Below are 18,195 nucleotides of genomic sequence, written 5' to 3'. Positions count from 1 at the left end.
TAACTTGTCACAACTTCAAGTTTGTGTTTCCATGCATTTAATTTTTTTTTTATTTTAAGCTAATGCATGCCATGCATTTTTATTTTTTATTTGAAGCTCATGTTAAAAAAACTTAGTTTTGTGCAATGTCATCCAGCTTTTATTTATCTGCAATCACTTCCGAGTTTGTATATCTTTGCTGTATTGTCACGGTTCTTATTGGCTGTTATAAGATGTAGGAAGCAACTGTATAAATGTTATTGACTACAAGTGGATGTCCCTGTTTGTTTTTATCCATGTGTTTTATTTATCTTTTTAACTATTACTTTTAATTGATTTTTAAATTTAAACGCTGTTATATTTTTGTGGCTTTTATGATTCACTATGTGATTTCGAATAAAACTTATTTTTGACTTTGACTTTGCTCGATTGTTCCCACTTTAGCAACAGTTTAGTAAGTTATGGGGACGGAAAATTCCTCTGCATGGTGCCCAACATGTCTCCTTAGGGTGGGATTTGACCCACCTTTATGCCTTTTGCCTCCCATTTCTGCAGAATAGTTTTGTTGGCATTAGGACTCGGAGCACTTTACCACTGCTAACCAGTGCTAAAGTGCATTTGCTTCTCCCCTAAACTTGATGACATTGGTGTATATAAAACTGACATATTTGTTTCATTGGTAAGTCTCTTGTAAAGGGGTATACCATATACCCAGTGCCTGTACTTCAAATGCTATTAATGTGCTACAGCACTGATTGTGCTACCCACAGACGTAGTTTTTCAAATCTGTCCCAGGCCTGCCACTGCAGTGCCTGTGTGTCCAGTTTACTGCTACTTCGACTTGGCATTCAAAACGAGTCGCCAAGCCTTAAACTTACCTTTTTATTACAAATAAGTCACTCCTAAGGTATGCCCAAAATAACCCTAATAACCCTGCTATGTAAGTAAAAGGTAGGACATTTAACTGTATGCTTTCCCTATCCTGGTTTTGTAACTCATCTGTAATTCTGTCAAGGTAGTAATTGTGAGCATTGGCTTTTGCCCAGATAGGCACATATTGCCCTCTGCAAGACAACTGAAATATTTGCAAATCTGTGAGCATATATTTACAATTTATGTGTGAACAAAAATTTAAATGACAGAAAAGACCACAGATTTTGCACAAAATTGTATTGTTATACTTAGACATTTAATGCCAAAAATAGAGAAACAATGTACTTTGAACTCCATTCCCTGTCTCGACTATCTTCACTTTAAAAACAGTTTAGTAAGTTGTTGAGACGGACAATTCCTCTGCATGGTGGCCAACTGTTGCCTTAGACATGTCATCCTTAGGGTGGGTTTTGATCCAACTTTTTGCCTTTTTCCTCCCATTTCTGCATATTTGTTTTGTTGGCCTTAGGACTCTGAGCACTTCACCACTGCTAACCAGCTCTAAAGTGCATGTGCTTCTCCCCTAAACATGATGACATTGGCGTATACCTGACTGACATATTTGCTTCAATAGTAAGTCTCTTGTAAATGGGGTATACCATATACCTAGTGCCTGTGCTTCAAATTCCATTAGTGTGCCACAGTACTGATTGTACTACCCACAGACGTAGACTTTCAGAACTGTCTCAGGCCTGCCACTGCATTGCCTGTGTGTGCAGTTTACTGCTACTACGACTAGGCATTTGAAACTACTTGCCAAGCCTTAAACTTCCCTTTTATTACATATAGGCCACTCCTAAGGTAGGCCCAAAATAACCCTGACAACCCTGCTATTTTAGTGAAAGGTAGGACATTTAACTGTATGCTTTACATTTCGTGGTATTGACAAATAGTGTATTTCGTTTTTAGGTCGAGCCTAGTGCAGCCTCTGCTTACACACATGGCTCCTGATTTTCTCTACTGTGCTCGCTTTCTGATTTGGTACTGGCATTATATAATGCTATCTTAACTTCAAGGCAAGCACTCTTGTAATCTTATGTTTGACCTCACAACCGCAGGTTCAAGCCCCGGCGCGTCTGCTCGGCTTTTCAAACTACTAGAGGCCGACATCTGTTACTCTGCACCAAGATCCAGGATACTCCAGCCCTGCCTTCACTTGCACACTGGGATAACTCACTTTTGCCTCCTTTCAATTCAGCTCCTGATTTTCTCTACTGTGCTCGCTTTCTGATTTGGTACTGGCATTATATAATGCAATCTTAACTTTAAGGCAAGCACCCTATTAATCTAATGTTTGATCTTACAACCGCAGGTTCGAACCCTAGCGCGTCTGCTCAGCCTTTCATCCTAGTAGAGGCGGACGGACTAATTAACATTCATTTGGTTGGCAATAAACATCTGTTCCTCAGCATCAAGATGCACCATACTCCAGCCCCGCCATCACTTGCACACTGGGATAACTCATAGTCATAAGTCAAAACCTGTATTCGATCAGACACAAAATTATCATAAAAGTACAGGATAAAAATACAGGATAAAATAAAAAACATATTTCCAATATTCATTTTCATTTTAGACAATAATATAATTAATTTCATCTATAGTTAAAAAATTAAAAACAATCCAGGCTTTTCCATAATATGAGACCATTCGTTACACTATCGGGTCCCAAATAGCTTCAAACAGTTTTCAAGTTGTAAACCCATCGATTGTTAGTATTTCCCTCTTTTTTATTTTTTTCATGCAGGCCCATAGGAACGAAACTAATGAAAAACATATCAAGGGGTCAGATAGACCTTTTAAAAAATATAATGCCACCCGGCATTGATTAAAATTCGTTTTCTATAATAAAGGCTTTAGATAACTCAACTTCGCCTCCTTTCAATTCGGCTCCTGATTTTCTATACTGTGCTCGCTTTCTGATTTGGTACTGATTTGATACTGCCATTATATAATAGGACCCAGCAGCGGCGGCGCGCAGGCTGCCATCTGTTTTGGGTCAGGTTTCATTTACAGACCTTGCCGCGTGTATTAGAAGGCGCGTCCCCTCCACCCCACCTCCACAAGAGTGCGCTTTCATTTTCTCTAAAACACAAAGGAACAGAAATTAAATCAATTACGATGACATCTTACTTTTTAGTGAAATCGTCAGCACCATCTAATGAGCAGGCCTTGGCCAGCAAGCCTACCCTGGAAGGCAACAAGCAGCTGCTATAGTAGTTAACGCTCCTTAAAGACCACTCATATCTTGGGGAGGAAGGGAACGATCCTCGCGGAGTTTCAGAAAATAGTTATATTGTGATGCTTAACCATTTGTTGACCGGATGATCATGCTTCTGGTTAAACAAAAACGAAGAACGTTAGCAATTTATTTATTTATTTATTTATTTTTGACACTTGTAAAGCGCACTGTTACCTTACGGTGTCCTGGCACTGTCTTGATAACTCCTGAAACTAAATCCCTAGGTTAATTTTCAAAAAGCCATGATTTTAGCTTTAGCCGAAAGGTCATAAGCTCGGGGGACAGTCGGAGCGCCGCTGGAAGGGCATTCCAGGCCACCGCCGCCCCTCGGCTAAAACTCCTGCCTCCCCAACACACTTTTCTGATGCATGGGGTCTTGATCAATCCCAGAGTAGCTGACCTCAATAGTCTACCAGGTTTGTGCCCGTGAAAATATTGCCCCAGGAATGCCGGACCTATACCATGGATCGCCTTAAAGACAATGCACAGGCTTTTAAATAGGATCCGCTTCCTTACTGGCAACCAATGTAATTTCACTAGTTCGTGGGAGATGGACGCAAATTTGGGCAAGCCTGTAAGCAGGCGCGCTGCTGCATTCTGCAGTATCTGTAACTTGCTAAGTACTCCTTGCTGGGCTTCCAGGATCAGACTGTTACAGTAATCCAGTCGTGAGAGCACCAAAGCCGTCACCACTGTTTTTTTACATTCCCCTGGAAGAAACGGAAGAACCTCCGAAGGATTTTCAATGTCCAGTGGATGGATGAGGCCAAGGCGTTTACCTGAGGTTTATAAGAGAGTCTGTTATCTATGATGACCCCCAGGTTCTTCACCTTATTAACAGGAGTGGGAAGAGTCCCCATCTCTTCTGGCCAACAGCTCGGGCCTCAAAAATTGGCCGTAGAGCCAAACATCAGCATTTTACCTGAACAGTTGAGGAGAAAAACCAAACATCTACAGCGGATAGGCACAGAATAACTCTACAGAGTGCATCTTTTTGCTCCCCCACCTCAGAAATCTACTAGCACTTCTCTTTTCATTGCTTTTTATTTTTTGCATTATGTAACAGATTGAATGTATCAATGCACTTTACATAAGTACTAGTTCCATTACAGACATCTTCCCATTGGGTGATAATGTACTGCATGGCTAATCACTTATAAGGTCCCAAAGGCAAGACCTATTGGCTATGCCAATGCTTGTTCACTACTGAGGCCTACACCTCTCAAGGGCCAGCATCAGGAATTTTGTGATATACTTTTAAGCTGTAATTCCTGATCAGAGAGGTGTAGCTTTTACATGTTTGATAAGTTTGGCTTGGTAATGATAAATCCTCCTTACTGGTGAATGTGGATTTACCATTATTGTTTTAGAAATGCCAATTTTATAAAGTGGACATTTCTCTGTACTTACTTCTCTTTGTGTCTGACAGTCTATCTCCAATACAAGTTTGGGTGACAGCTACACTTTTTGCATTCCCTCAGACAGCCACAGACACAGGAAGGTGAGGCTCATCTGTATTCTGAGTACTCATCTACATTCATCTGCATTCTGATGGATCTTCCTGGGTAGGAAGTGGAAGGGCTGGTTCAAACCTCCATCTGAATAGGCTGTGTCATGTCCTCACACAGAGCACTGATTTACCCCCAGGGTTAGCCTGGCAGACAGAACTGGGTTGAAAGAGATCCTTGTGAACTTCAGAGTACTTTTGAAGATACCCATGCATCAAAGGCACTTTTGGGTATTACTACTGGGTCTCTGACCCCCAAAAATCAGATACTTAGGGATCGTGAATGAACCTCTTTTAGAAGGACTGCTGTGCTGCTTAAACTAACTGGACTGGTTTTCTGGAAGGACTGCTTTTCAGCTTGTTGCACTGCCTGTTCTTCCCTAACTCTGCTGGAAGGAGAGTTGGACCCTGCCTTCCCCTCAAATGACCTCCAAGGGCTTGTTGGGTTACCACATGTTCTTTGTAAGTCTCAGGGATACAAAAGACTTCTGCTGGTACGGCTGGACTCTAATGTCTGTGAGTCTAGTCCTTGCCCGAGGTGCCCTTTTTAAGTTCTGAGCCTCAGAAGTGGGTTATCATCTACATCTCTTGGGCCTCTGAAATCAAGCTACCAGAGGACGAGCACAGTTTATCTTATAGTGTATCAAGCTTATCCTGACTAGCATGGCAGTTCCTGCCTGGTCTGGATGGATACCTCAGCCAACCAGGAACTCTGTTTCTAACATTGGTGATCAGCAGAGAGAATAGGACTTATGTTTGTGTAATTTCATGTAGTGACACATTGTGTACGGCAACTCTATACTGAGACCAATTTGAGCCTTTTTCAATGCTCCCTGTTCTGACAGCTTTTTAATTTTTCCAAAGTTCTTTTGCCCAAGTCCCATTTTCTCAATGTCTGTGGTCCTACCTGGCAAGATGGAATTTGAGCTGGCCAACCTGTAATCATACACAGTGGCTCAGTTTAATATGCTCTTCTAGGAGAAAGGAGTGCGCCACAAGGGAAGTGCCTCAAAGGCAGATATTAAAAAATCCTTGAGAGCATGGGCAGCAGCCCACCCAGAAGGAGAAGTAGATGAGATGGGGTCTGTGTTGGAGGAAGGATCAGAGTAGAACCACACAGAGGGTCTTGACATGCAGCCTACGGTGGGGGGGGCGAGCAATTTACTCACAGCACCAGAAGTCCACTCTAGAACAGGCAGCAGTATCTTCAAGGAGCCTGTCCTCAGAGGAGCTGGCGTACAGGAGGTAGGAGAGAAAACTCAGACTAGAGCTTGCCAAGATTTGCAAGGGACAAGCCCTTGTTTAACCTGAGAAGGAACAAGCTCTGGATGAAAGGAGGCTTGCCATGGAGGAGAGGAAGATGGCCCATGAGCTAAGCCCCAGGAAGTTGGATATCAGAGCCCTCTAAGTGGGGACAAGCAACAACAATAATGGTGGTAGCATACCTAGCAATGTTTATGTTTATGTTTAGGTGATTTGTATTGCGCGCAAACACCCTGGGGTGTCTCGGCGCGTGAGGACTGTAGATCCAGACAGGAAGTGCTGGAGGAGACTTATTGATCAAAGAGCCAAGTCTTCAATTGTTTCCTAAAGATTGTGCGGGTGGGACTGTTTTTAATGGAGAGGGGCAGAGTATTCCAGAGTCTGGCGGTGGAAACCAAAAAGCGTCTGTCTCCCCAGGAAGAAGTTTTTGTGCGCGGGACTGGTAGGTAGAGGGTAGTGGAAGAGCGGAGGGTTCTGGTGGGGGCATAAATAAGAAAGGCGTTTTTTGAGGAACTGAGGTCCTGAGTTGTGGATGGCCTTGTAGGCAATACAAAGCGTCTTGAATTTAATGCGGCTTCTGACACGCAGCCAATGGAGGTGCCGAATTTCCGTGGTGATGGAGTTGTGTTTGGAGATGCCAAGCAGGACCTTGGACGCCGCATATTGAATGGACTGCAGCTTGTTCAAGACCTTCTCTTGGGCATTGAGGAGGAGGGAGTTACAGTAATCGATCTTAGAAAAGATCAGGGTGGTAACAAGGTTTTTTCCTGCCGAAGCTGGGAGGTATGGCATTAGCTTCTTAATTTTCCTTAGGGTGTAGAAGGATGAGGATACCACATTGTTTACGTGATGATGGAATAAGAGTTTGTCATCAAACATTACTCCGAGGTTTCTGACCTTGGCGACAGGGTGAGGTTAGGGGCCCATTTCGTTGGGCCACCAGGTGGCAGACCAAGCAGGGGATAGGTTGCCAAAGGTCATGACCTCCGTCTTTTCTGAGTTCAATTTTAAACAATTATTTGTCATCCAGGAGCTTATGGCTAGCATACCCTCCTGGAATCTGGACGTGACGGCAGCCCCATCTTTGTGCACAGCTAGCACCAGCTGGGTGTCATCGGCGTAGGTGGTTAGACTCAGGCCGTGTGATTTAATTATCCTCGCCAAGTCCGAGACGTCTATATTAAATAACGTAGGGCTTAGCGAGGATCCCTGAGGCACCCCGCATGGAAGATTAAAGATGGGGGAGTAGAAGGTGCCCAGTTTTACGGTTTTAGTGTGATTGGAAAGGAATGAGGCAAGGAGGTCCTTTGCCAAGTGGTTCATCCCTAGGGTGCGACACGGTCGATCAGGATGGAATGATCGACCACGTCGAAGGCTGCGGATAGGTCTAATAGTATGAGAACCGCCCTCCCCCCTTGATCCAGAATTGCCCTGATTTTATCCGTAGCTTTTATCAGGGCAGTTTCGGTCCCATGACCTTGCCTGAACCCGAATTATCTGTACTTGAGTCCAGATTCCATATGCAAAAAGATATGGTGCTGATTTACAATGTGGAGGATGACATGGATAAATATTTGGCAGCCTATGAAGTGGCTTTTAAAGTGCAGAGGTTCCTAGAGGCGATCAGGAGGGGTAGTCTTTGGTGGTACAGGCCCATGGTGGGGAGGGATATCGTCCTTCCATTAGAGGTGGGTGGCCAGACTAACTATACTGCTATGAAGACCATTTTACTCAGCAAGTTTGGGTTGAAACCTGAGCGGTACAGACAAAGGTTCAGGGCTAGTCACAAACTCTCTACACAGACATGGGTGGATTTTCTGGATTATGCTGGTAAGACGCTGAAGGGCTGAGTGAGAGGCAGCAAAGTTAATCATAATGAAGGGTTGTACAACTTGTTTTTAAAGGAGAACATTTCCATGGCTGTGCCAAAACCTGGATGATAGCAACCTTACTGACTACAGAAAGCTTGCTGAGGAACGGAACCTCTGGGTGGGTGCCAGAGTGTCCAAAAAGGTATCAGGGAGGGACCCCCAAGAAGGTGGTCAGGGTCCCAACCAGAAGGAGGGGGAGAGAAAAAGACTGAGTTCTCTAAAGGCCCACAAACAAGCCACAACGGAAAGGGTCTAATTCACTTTCGAAATCTGGCCACCAGAAGAAAATGTACCCTCACAATGGTCAGCAGCCCAAGTCCATCAAGTGCTATGAGTGCTACAAGTATGGACACTACAAAGGGAATCAGAAGTGTCAAAAAAAGCACCCCTTCCCACTCTAGTAAAGGTTCCAGGGATGGCTAATATAGTGTTGGATAGGAGTCTGTCCCAGTTAATGGAAGGGGGATTTTTGAGGGGTTACCCAAGTGTCCCTGGGTGGCAGTGAGATGGTTCCTAAGATCTACATGTCTTCTAATACTGCAAAGTATAAGCAATGGTTCACTATCAATTGGCAAGGTGTGGAGGCTCTGAAGGATACAGAAGCCAGTACCACTATAGTAAGTAGTCAGCTGGTTTCCCTATTGCAGTTAATTCCTAAAGCATTCCACCATGTTGGGGTGGCTGACAACAGAGAGGGCAAACACAAGAAGATGATGGAAGGAGAGCTGAAACATGTCATACACTCACCTGACACTCACCCCTAGTAACAGATCTGGGTTGAATCCATCATCATCCTTTAGTTCACTTCCCCACCCCAATGCAGACCCAGTCATATGCAAATCAGTCTTGACCCTATTCCTCCTGGGAATAGTCTAGCCTGCACTGCCAAGCCAGGTCTTTCCTGGACCGTAAACAAGCATCCTGGGACCTGTTTCGGGTGAACACTCCTCATCAGCCAGGCTAGCTTGGATCCAGTGGGAAAGTGAGCAAGGGGCCCACGTCTGGGCATATCCTGCCAACTTAGGGCGAACAAAGCAATCACAAAGAGATGATGGACGGAGCGCTGAAAATTTTTAGACACTCACCCCCAGACACAGATCTGGGTTTAATCCATCATCATTCTTTATCTTACTTCACCACACCAGCTCAGACCCAGCCATATGCAAATCAGTCTTGACCCTATTCCTCATGGGAATAGTCCAGCCCAAATTGCCAAGCCATGCACCGGAAACAAGCATTCTGGGAGCGGGTTCTAAGTAATACCCCTCATCAGCAAGGATAGCTTGAATCCAGTGGCAAGGTGAGCAAGGGATCCATGTCAGACAACAGAGAGGATCACTATCCTGTGGCCCTTTTTTCTATTTAAGTGTCGAGGAGTTGCATGTCTTCTGAAAGTTTCAGTGAGACCTTGCCGTGTCTGTGGACTGTTTGTTGGGTAATGACCTACATCACACTACCTTGAAGGTAGTGGAGCTCAAGGTTCATGTGGAGATGTTAGGGTTACCTAAGTGGATCTGTGCCATGACAAAGTCCATGGCTGCCCAGGAAAGGAGTAAAGAAGGACTGGAGCTTAGAATAATGGCCCAGCCAGCTGCTAAGAAGGGGAAAGGCAGAGGGCAAGGTAATCCAGCCCCTGAATGTACCTCCAGTGAATTGGATCGGGCACCTGCGATGACCACCGCTAGAGTCCAATGAGGAGGATATAGCTTCTCTTGGTCACCTGCCTGAGATTGCTGGATACCATGTGGAAAGAGGACTGACCAAGGAGAAGTTATATTGGGCACAAAGGATTGCCCCACCCTTGGGGGCATGAGGCAGTAGGCTGAAGCCCAAGCAGCAGGTGATGCCTCTGGTTGTCATCACGTTTACTGGGAGGAAAATCTCCTGTACAGTGATCCTAAGGCTCCTTGGCATGGGACATAATGGGTAATGAAGGCCCCCCAATGCTACAGGGCCTTTCTACTGGAGCTGCCTTGTGAGTTTCCCTTGGCAGGACACCTAGGCAAGACAAGACCTTTGCAGTGCTTGTCCTCCACTTTTGGCCTAAGATCAAGAATTCCTCAGATGCATTCTGTAGGGCTTTTGTGACTTGCAAGCCTAGTGGGAAGACAGGCAGAGGCTGAAAGCCCCCCCCCCCCCCTCAACCCCCAGTTAGCAACCACTTTAAGAGGATGGGCGTCAACACAGTAAGGCATTTGGACCCCCAAAATTCACAAGGCAACTGGTCCATCCTGGTTCTAGTGGACCATGCCACTAAGTATTCAGAGGCCATCCCTCTGAGGACTACTATGGCATCCACAGTGGCAAAGGCCCTGGTGGGGATTTTAACCCTGGTGGGTTTCTCAAAGGAAGTTGTGTCTGACAAGGACACAAACTTTGTGCCTGCTAATTTGCAGGCAGTGAAGAAGGAGTGTGGGGTAACCTACAAGTTCTCCACCCCTTTCCATCATCAAACAAATAGGCTTGTTGCGAGGTTCAACAAGACCCTGAAAGACCTGATGAGAGGCCTGCCTGAGGCCCTTAGGAAGAAGTGGGATATCCTCTTACCATGCCTGTTTTTTGATTACCACGATCTACCATAGAGAAGAGTTGATTTCTGCCCATTTAAGCTGTTTAATGGGCACCCAGTAAAAAGACCTCTGAGTGAGTCAGGTGAAAGAAGAGTGGGAGCAAGCTTCCAGGAAGGTACCAGGATGTAGTGGGCTACCTGCTGGCCTTCAGAATCCAGATGACTAAGTTATGGAAGCAAGCTTCCAGTAACCTTGAAGCCAGCCAGAAAGCAATTAAGGCGTTGTATGAAAAATAATCTACAACTGTGGTATTTGAACCTAGTCACAAAGTTTGGGAGATGGATCTGGTAGAGCCCAGGGCCCTCGAGGATAACTGTAATGGGCCATATGAGGTGACTGAAAGAAAGGGTGAGGCGATCTACCTGGTGAACCTCAAGACCCCTAGGCAACCACGCAGGGAGCTGCATGTTAATCACCTCAAACCCCACACTGACAGGTCGACCTCACCATGCTATTGATGACTGATGGAGAAGAGGAAGAGGAGAGTGAACCTCTCCTTGACCTTTTGGACTCCAGGGAGAAAAATGGGGCTGTGAAAGAACTAATCCTTTCCACGCTCTAACTCTTCAACAACAGAGAGACTGCCTTCAAGTGTTGGGAAAATACTCTGTTCTCCCTTATTCCTGGGACTACCCACCTGTGCACCCATTACGTGGATTCATGGGACAACCGCCCTGATAAGATTTAATCTTACAGGTTGTCAGATAAGATGAGGTCCAGCATTATAGCTGAAGGGTCCAAAACAATCGAGTTGGGGCCAATAGAACCCTGTGTAGCCCCTGGTCCCGTCCTGTGGTTCTGGTACCAAAAGCAACCCCAGCGGGCACCACACATGAACTGAGGTTCTGGGTGGATTATAAAGGACTACATTTTGTAACCAAGACTGATGCTCATCCCATCCCCAGGGCGGATGAGCTCACCTACAGGTTAGGGGTGCCCAATATTTAACTACCTTTCATCTTACATCAGGGTACTGGCAGATCACCCTAACAAAGGGAGCAATTGAGAGGTCTGCCTTCTCTACTCCAGAGGGCCAAGGTCAGTTTAGGGTGATGCTTTTTTGATTAAAGAATGCCCCTGACACCTTCCAGAGGCTGGTGAATCCGGTCCTTTCTGGTATGGAGGTCATCTCTGTTGCTTATCTGGATGACACAGCTGTCTTCAGCAGCAGCTGGAAGGACCACTGGTTCACTTGCAGAAAGTGACCAGGTTCTGCAGGAGGCAAACCCGACTATCAAGGCAAATAAGTCCCATATTGGACATGGGAATGCGATGTGTTTGGGATACCTGGTGAGCAAGGGGAATTTCTACAACTGTGGTATTTCAACCTAGTCACAAAGTTTGGGAGATGGATCTGGTAGAGCCCAGGGCCCTCCAGGATCACTTTAATGGGCCATATGAGGTGACTGAAAGAAAGAGTGAGGCGATCTACCTGGTGAACCTCACAGGGAGCTGCATGTTAATCACCTCAAACCCCACACTGACAGGTCGACCTCACCATGCTATTGATGACTGATGGAGAAGAGGAAGAGGAGAGTGAACCTCTCCTTGACCTCTTGGACTCCAGGGAGAAAAATAGGGCTGTGAAAGAACTAATCCTTTCCACGCTCTAACTCTCCAACAACAGAGAGACTGCCTTCAAGTGTTGGGAAAATACTCTTCTCTGTTCTCCCTTATTCCTGGGACTACCCACCTGTGCACCCATTACGTGGATTCATGGGACAACCGCCCTGATAAGATTTAATCTTACAGGTTGTCAGATAAGATGAGGTCCAGCATTATAGCTGAAGTGTCCAAAACGATCGAGTTAGGGCCGATAGAACCCTGTGTAGCCCCTGGTCCCGTCCTGTGGTTCTGGTACCAAAAGCAACCCCAGCGGGCACCACACCTGAACTGAGGTTCTGTGTGGATTACAAAGGACTACATTTTGTAACCAAGACTGATGCTCATCCCATCCCCAGGGCGAATGAGCTCACCTACAGGTTAGGGGTGCCCAATATTTAACTACCTTTCATCTTACATCAGGGTACTGGCAGATCACCCTAACAAAGGGAGCAATTGAGAGGCCAGCCTTCTCTACTCCAGAGGGCCAAGGTCAGTTTAGGGTGATGCTTTTTGATTAAAGAATGCCCCTGACACCTTCCTGAGGCTGGTGAATCCGGTCCTTTCTGGTATGGAGGTCATCTCTGTTGCTTATCTGGATGACATAGCTGTCTTCAGCAGCAGCTGGAAGGACCACTGTTTCACTTTCAGAAAGTGAGCAGGTTCTGCGGGAGGCAAACCTGACTATCAAGGCAAATAAGTCCCATATAGGACATGGGTCTGCGATGTGTTTGGGATACCTGGTGAGCAAGGGGAATGTGAAACCCCTTCAGGCCAAGATAGAAACCATCATAACATGACAGTCTCCCAAAACCCAGACTGAGGTCAGAGCATTCTTGGGCCTAACTCAGTACTATAGGAGGTTTGTCAAGAGATATGGCACCATTGTTGTACCCTTGACTGAGCTTACTTCGAAGAAGCAGCCCAGAAATGTGATTTGGACAGAGGCATGTCAAACTGCATTTGACTCAAAGCAAGTCATTTGAGCAGCTTCTGTGTTCAAGCCCTCTTATTTCTCCCAGGGATTTATCACCCAGACAGCTGCCTCAGAACATGGCGCAGGGGCAGTACTATCAAAACTTAATGAGGAGGGCCTATACCAACCTGTAGCCTTCATCTTCAGGAGTTTCCTCCCTAGAGAACAGAGGTGGAGTTCTATTGAAAGACAACCTTTTGCTGTGGTCTGAGGAAGTTGAGGCCATACCTTTTTGGATATTATAATGTATGCAGCTGAGAGCTGATAGATGCTAACTTTTGTGTTGCGGGTTTCCTGCGGATGATAAAATTGGAGGATTTTGCTGATTTTTGAATATTGTCTATTTTTCCCTGACGAAGGGTTCATATGTTGGAACCTGAAATGCATTGGGATTTTCGTTTATTCTAATCAGTATCTACCTCGTTTTTCTGTTGTTTAGCGAAACTCCATAATTCAATGAAACACATCAGACATTTTTGTGTTTAAATTGTTTATTACTCATGAATATGTATTAGTTATGTTTCTCTGTTGAAATTTCTATATAAACAATGAACAAAGTTTTGAACGGATATTCGAATTAATTTGGTTTATTGCCTCAAAATTTTGCAGATAAATGGGGAGACAACAGATAGTTGTCCTTTAAGCTGTGCACCGTGTTCAGACTTTGGTAGTCCAGAGCCTTCTTTATATTTCATACATTCCGAGTGAGAGGGGTCTAATCACTCCACCTATCAGTAGCACGCATACACACTTAACTACGGAGTACTGGTAACCATCAAGGTTTATATTAAAAAAGTAAGGTGTGCAGTGACACTCACCTCTTTCGCAACTTTTAGAAAGTGGACATTTCTCTGTACTTACTGCTCTTTGTGCCTGTCAGCCTTTCTCCAATACACGTCTGGTTTAGGTGACAGCTACACTATGTGCATTCTCTCTAGACAGCCACGAACACAGGAAGGCCAGACCCATCTGCATTCTGAGCAGTCATCTGCAATCATCTGCATTCTGACCAGGAAAGGGGAGAGGTGGCTCACACTTACATCTGAATAGGCTGTGTCCTGTCCTCACACAAATCACTGATTTACCCGCTGGGTTAGCCTTGCAGACAGGACTAGGCAGAAGTGATCTTTGGGCACTTCAGAGAGTTATTCTTAAGTCACCCCCTGCCCCAGGTACGTTTGGGCATAAGCACTGGGTTTCTGACCCCTAAAGTCAGACACCTCTAGATCTTTAACTGAACCGCTGTCAGAAGGACTGCTGACCTGCTCAAAGGGCTCAACTGGACTGCTTTTCTGGGAGGACTGTTTTTTGCTTGTTTCCCTGCTGCCTGCTGCACCCTGACTCTGCTGGAAGGAGAGTTGGACTCTGCCTTCCCCTCAAGTGATCTCCAAGGGCTTGCTGGCCATGAGATCATGTCGGCCGACTCTTCGAACTCGTAGGATTATTGCTATTGGCACTCTACCTGCTCCAGGTGACTGTATCCCCCCAAATGGGGTAAGTCACTCAGCTTGAGAAGGTAAATCTGCAGCGGGCCAGCTTGGAACTGTATCGAACCTGTGATCCATCGAGGTCAGCCTGACCTTTGGATTTACCCCAGTCTAGCACAATCTAAAGTAACCTTTTGGCGATATTGACTTCTAAGCACTGCTTTTTCACTTAATCTTTAGAAATTAATTTCTTGATTTCTGCTGATTGGATTTTTGTTGTTTTGGTCTCATTTTGTTCAGATAAATATTCTCAATTTTTATAAATTTGTGTTGAGTATTTTTGTTTGTGTTGCTCAAATACTTTAAACATTGTCTTTGTAAATACATCTGACTGCTCTGTACCAAGCTACAAGAGGGTGAACACAGGTTTCTTATTGTGTATCTAGCTTACCCTGACTAGAGTGGCAGTTCCTACCTGGCCTGGGTGCATACCTCAGCCAACCAGGAACCCCATTTCACAATCCCTAATGCTGATTTTTTTGTCATAGGCAAACATAATTCATGAGAGTGTGCCATGACATAGGCCTGTCTCAAAGATTGTGGTCTTGCTGGGTCGGGAGGGGAGCCCGAAGCAATACCCTCATAGCGGTGGAAGGCTACTAGATTCACCAGAAGATAAGCATCACAAGTACGGTGGTGGCAGCATAACATGTAGTGACCCGTCGTAGTGAAAAGGACCTTTTTGCCTTGTATCAGTGGAATGAGGCCTACATGCTCACTCACCTTTTCAAAATTTCAGCTGCTATATGCTTAACTCACTTGTGCCTACATCAGGTTGATGTGCAGTGCGGTGTAGTGTAGGGTTGTGACTGTGTTGGTTCTTTGTGTGCCCATGATGGTACAGTAAATGGATAGAGCAGTACTTCACAGTGCATGTGTGGTTAGTGCATGCACTGGGTGTATGTTTGCCTGTGAGGAATAGATGGCATGAAGGATGTAGTGCTGTGAAGGGCGTGCACAATGAGAGCATGAGCTTGTGTGAAGTACAATACATGAAGGGTGAAGCGCTGTGCAGGTCTTCATTGTAAGTGTGTGTGCTGGCAGTGTGTATCGTTGTACATAACACACCCTGATTAAAAAAGCTTTAGTGCTAAACAGGGCACACAGACTAGGTGAGTGTACTAAATGCATGTGTGTATGTAATGGTGCAATGCATGGAGGTTCTAGTGCTAGACAGTAGGTGTGCTGTAAATGTACACTAAGTAGGTGGGCTTGCAGTGGTACATTACATGAAGGACCCTGGGTTCCATTTTGGGAAGCACAGTCTGCCTAGTAAAGACAGGAGAATGAGATTAATTCCACCTGACAGATTTGTGTATTGGTGCATTCCTGTGAGCTGGAAGGGACACACACTGGATGGAAAATTAAGAGATTACCTTTACACTTCAAAAGACTGCTCTTTGATTCAGTGACAGGTCACAAGGAAGTGTTAAAGAAACAGCCATATCCAGTATAGGTACAGGTAGCAATTGCTCTTAGGAAAACCTAAATAAAGTGCATATGTTATGTTGATCCTGAGTAAGATATACTGAACAACTGATGCCTTGTTAAAATGTATATTTTTATTTTTTCCAAAGGCCAGTGTAGCTGGACATTTGTTTGCTGCCAAGCTACAGACTTCCCCATTTTCAGTCCATCGAATCATGCATTTTTTCACTCACTATTTTGAAGATAGACAATAGGTGAAAGAATATACGTTATAATTTACAATTAGCACTTTCAGAGTATGAAGAGCTCTGGACTATTTGTGAACAAATTGGGCCATGTGCTCATTGCAGCACGCACATTTTGAGGCGTTTTCTTGTTAATAAAGAATACTGTTTTGTTGTATGTCTACATGAGGAGCAGTAGTGAAGCACAATCAATGGGTGTACATGGCCAGCAAAAACTTGAGCAGTGCTTTTTATTTTTATAAATTGTAAAGCTAAATAAATGTTTGTATAAATGTTAGAAATGTGGTTTCTGGTTGGCTAGGGTATGGACCTAAACCAGGCAGAACCCACCACTCTAGTCAGGGCAAGGGAGTTACGCTCCCAAAATAACCCCTGCTCACCTTCTTGCTAGGTTGGCAGAGCAGTCAGGCATATCCCAGAGCCAATGTGTAAAGCTTTTGCCAACACACACACACACCAGTGTCAGAATAAATACACCACAAAAGAGACTCCACACAATATTATATAAAAATATCTCCTATATTGTATATAACACATAGACCACAATCACATAGATCATAAAGCACTTTCCCAACTATGAAATTGTCATAATATTCACAGTTAGTGCACTAAAGTAAATACGTATAAGTTGCACATGTCATCCAAACATTACCACCATACATAATATACCGATCCGGCAGTAACACTCATTATCCTGACAGTGCAGGCCTGAAAAACAACATACTCCGTCACATCAGGGCATGAATATGAATTAGTTAACTGTGGACCATATAGAAATCACAACAATAACAACATCTCCCTGTAAATGTAGCCATAACACATATCTAGGGCACCTGCACTTCTTTTATGAGTGATGCAGGAATGGAAACCCAGGCGTAGGTTGCAGGAGCCTTCACACCTACTCTGGTGAATGTGGTAACTTCAGGGATTCTCTTAATTGGTCCAGGAGCCTCAGTGCTCCTTCCAGTTATGTTATGGTAATAAAGCAATGTGCCTAGCTCTGAATGGGGGGCCCCGTCCCGGGCTCGCCATGCATTGCCACCAGGGAACTAGTGTCAACAATGAACAAGTGCCCCCCCACGTACATGTGAGCACACCCACACACCTGCTCACTGGCTGCAGCATGACCCACAACTCCTGAAGCCTCCTTCTCTGTGATATATGTGAGCAAAGAGGATTCCCCTCTCTCCGCTGGGACCCCCCAGTCCAGTGTCCCTGGTCCGTGCAACACGGTCAGAGGCGTGACTCTGGCCTCCCAGACCAGGACAGCAGACTTGCTCGCCCCCACACCTGAGACTTCTCCAAGGGGCTGCTGGAGAAAGGATCATCCCACCACCGTCCCTCAAAGCGGGCGAGGCAGCTGACGAGTCTTAGGCCTCAGATCAGGCTGTGGCCGACCCTCTGCTGCTTCAAGGCAACTGGATCAGAGGTGCCGGCGGTGTTGGTACTCAGCATAGGCTTACCCCAGTGTCACTTCACCAACATGCTTGCGGAGAGGGCCGAGCTGAGGGTTTCTCAACGTCCAGCAAACGGATCCCCAGACAGGGGGAGGGAGCCACGGGATGGCACTTCTTCCCTCAGGTTGCACATGGCTCCCTTTCCAAAGGGGCGGGGACCCGAAGTGAAGAGCGCTTACATTGTCACTGTGGGTGCATGGGGAGCACACTTGTTGTGCTAACTTCACACCAGCTTTTCCCCACCAGAGGCTCCACACGTAGTGAAGAGACAGCGCTCCAGACTACTGGTCAAAAGTGCTCTCCCATGAGTAAAAGTACAAAGCCCTTACCAAGCACTTCCTTTTGTGAAGGTGAAGAACAGCCCAGCCCTTCTCCTGTGCCAGAGAAAAGCAGCAACTGCAGGCTAAACCACCCTTCACATATCAAGGGTCAGTTCTCCCCTCGCAGATATTCTTCAGGGCATATTCCTTTATGATCCAGAAAGAATCTATTGAAGTCTTTGATTTCCCTGAGATTTTCAACAGGAGGCAAGCTCTGTATCAAGCCCTTGGAGATCTCAACAAGAAGGATACCAGAGCAGGGCAAAAAGAGTCTGTCCTTTTTCTTTGGCCACAGATAAAAGCAGCAACTGCAGG

This window comes from Lissotriton vulgaris, chromosome 4_1, assembly GCF_964263255.1.
Source record: "Lissotriton vulgaris chromosome 4_1, aLisVul1.2, whole genome shotgun sequence".
Classification (NCBI taxonomy): Eukaryota; Metazoa; Chordata; class Amphibia; order Caudata; family Salamandridae; genus Lissotriton; species Lissotriton vulgaris.
The sequence above is the reverse complement of the archived record's forward strand: the minus strand, read 5'-3'. Positions refer to the sequence as shown.